At 46.2% G+C, this 2,504-nt stretch overlaps 1 protein-coding gene across 1 annotated transcript in view; it reads right to left on the bottom strand.

Annotated features, from left to right (window-relative positions):
• HSPD1 (heat shock 60kDa protein 1 (chaperonin)) overlaps positions 1-2,504 on the bottom strand; it is a 28,237-nt gene that overhangs the window by 3,580 nt on the left and 22,153 nt on the right. The window lies entirely within an intron of this gene.

Here is a 2,504-nt window from a genome sequence, read left to right as displayed (position 1 = left end):
TTTTTCTGAGATGGAGTCTTGCTCTGCCGCCCAGGTTGGAGTGCAGTGGCCAGTTCTCAGCTCACTGCAAGCTCTGCCTCCCGGGTTTATGCCATTCTCCTGCCTCAGCCTCCCAAGTAGCTGGGACTACAGGCGCCCGCCTCGTCGCCTGGCTAGTTTTTTGTATTTTTTAGTAGAGACGGGGTTTCACCATGTTAGCCAGGCTGGTCTCGATCTCCTGACCTCGTGATCCGCCCGTCTCGGCCTCCCAAAGTGCTGGGATTACAGGCTTGAGCCACCGTGCCCGGCCCAAGTGCTATTTCTTTATGGCACTGGGGAACAAGCATTTCTAACATCCACCAGCCTCAGTCTCCCAAAGTGCTGGGATTACAGGTGTGAGCCATGGCACCCAGCTGTGCTGGGTCTTCTGTCTTTAAAACTGCTTTGCGGCTGGGCAAGGTGGCTCATGCCTGTAATCCCAGCATTTTGGGAGGCCGAGGCCAGTGAATCACTTGAGGTCAGGAATTCAAAACCAGCCTGACCAGTATGGCAAAACCGTCTCTACTAAAAATACAAAAATTAACCAGGCGTGGTGGCATGTGCCAGTAGTCCCAGCTACTCAGGAGCCTGAGGCAGGAGAATCGCTTGAACCCAGAAGGTGGAGATTGCAATGAGCCGAGATCGCCCCACTGCCTGCACTCCAGCCTGGGTGACAGAGTGAGACTCTGTTCAAAAAAAAAAATGGCTCTGGGTGTTTTTGAAAGTATTCTCATTGCCAAGCAGGAACAGGGTGTTCCAGATCCATCCTAATTTTTTTCCTGCCTCAACGCATGGACTCAACTGCTACTCAAGGAATCCTGTTTCCTTTTAGTGGAGTATTAAATATCTAGGTGCTGGAGATGTACATAAGAATTGTTGATGGGCAGCCGGTGGCAGTGGTTCCCACCTGTAATCCCTGCACTTTCAGAAGCCGAGGTGGGTGGGTCATGAGGTCAGGAGTTCGAGACCACCCTGACCAACATGGTAAAACCCTATCTCTACTAAAAATATGAAAATTAGCCGGGCATGGTGGTGCACACCTGTAATCCCAGCTACTTAGGAGGCTGAGGCAGGAGAATTGCTTGAACCCGGGAGGCGGAGGTTGCAGTGAGCCGAGATTACACCACTGCACTCCAGCCTGGTGATAGGGTGAGACTCCATCTCCAAAAAAGAAAAAAAAGAATTACTGATGGGCACACGTGCTACTGTTGCTGCTACTACTATTAGACCATTTTTTGGTGACAAAGTCAAAGACTTCATTTAAGGTCACTAAATTCAAACTATTCAGACTGAGTATTTTCAGTATGACAAACTACACTGTGCTTTTCTTACTCTAGCATTGACGGTCCACATTTAACTGAAAATCAGACTGGGTCAGGCATGGTGGCTCACGCCTGTAATCCCAGCACTGGGTGGCTGAGGCAGGCGGATCACTTGAGGTCAGGAATTCAAGACCAGCCTGGCCAATGTGATGAAGCTGTGTCTCCACTAAAAATACAAAAATACAATACTCCACTAAAAATACAAATGCAAATTAGCCACCAACAGCGGTTGGGCATCTGTAATCCTGAGGCTGACGCACGAGAATCGCTTGAAACCAGGAGGTGGATGTTGCAGTGAGCCGAGATCATGCCATTGCACTCAGACTGGTCTGGGCAACAGAGTGACACCCTGTGTCCAAAAAAAAAAAAAAAAACAAAAAAAAAAATCAAACGAGCTATTTGTAAGAACCAGGAAGATATTCTTAGTCATGTGCGCTGAAACTTGCTTTTCACATTTTGGATTCTCCAAGACTTGAGTTTAGCTGGGGTTACCTCAGTTGCAGCAGAAACCTTCCATTTCCTCAACTCTTCCTGAAATAGCAAGACTTTATAGCTGTACTCCTTTTCCCTTGGTTATTCCTGTTTTTCAAGCAGAACCAGGTAATTTCCATGGTTAGGGCTTAAATATTATATCACTGTTTGCTTCCTCCTTTCCTCCCCTTTTTCTTTCAGGCTTATACATTTGTTTTCCCAATAAAATCCTGCAAATTTTGACTGGAAAAGGCCCTCCATTGTTCAAATAAATCCTGCACAGTAAAGCAATTAAATTGTTTGCTTTCAGGCCATCCCACCGGGCTCTATTTTTCCTTCAGGTCAACATCTGACTGGGGCCTGGAGGTATTTTTTGTCGTTTCCCAAGGTACCATGAATGTCATGAGCACGTTTCCTCAGGGGATCTGATCTAGTAGTTCCTTTCTAGTCACTGGCGTCTTTAACCTTGACCAAAGGATGCTTTAAGTAACCATCTCAATCCTTGATACTCCTGCTCCTGTAGCATATCTTCAGAATTTCTGCAATCACTTTATAGGTAAATTTACATTTTTCACAATTAGATGCAATTTCTAGTGGATGTTTGGGAGGTGGGGGATGGATTAAAGTCCCTTTGATCTCTAACTTGTCATGAATCTAGCTGGTTTGAGTGCACTTATTGACAATCTGTTTTCA

The sequence above is a fragment of the Colobus angolensis genome, unplaced genomic scaffold (assembly GCF_000951035.1).
Source record: "Colobus angolensis palliatus isolate OR3802 unplaced genomic scaffold, Cang.pa_1.0 Scaffold30, whole genome shotgun sequence".
NCBI lineage: Eukaryota > Metazoa > Chordata > Mammalia > Primates > Cercopithecidae > Colobus > Colobus angolensis.
Note: the sequence above shows the minus strand (reverse complement) of the source record. Positions and strands in the feature narration are given on the sequence as shown.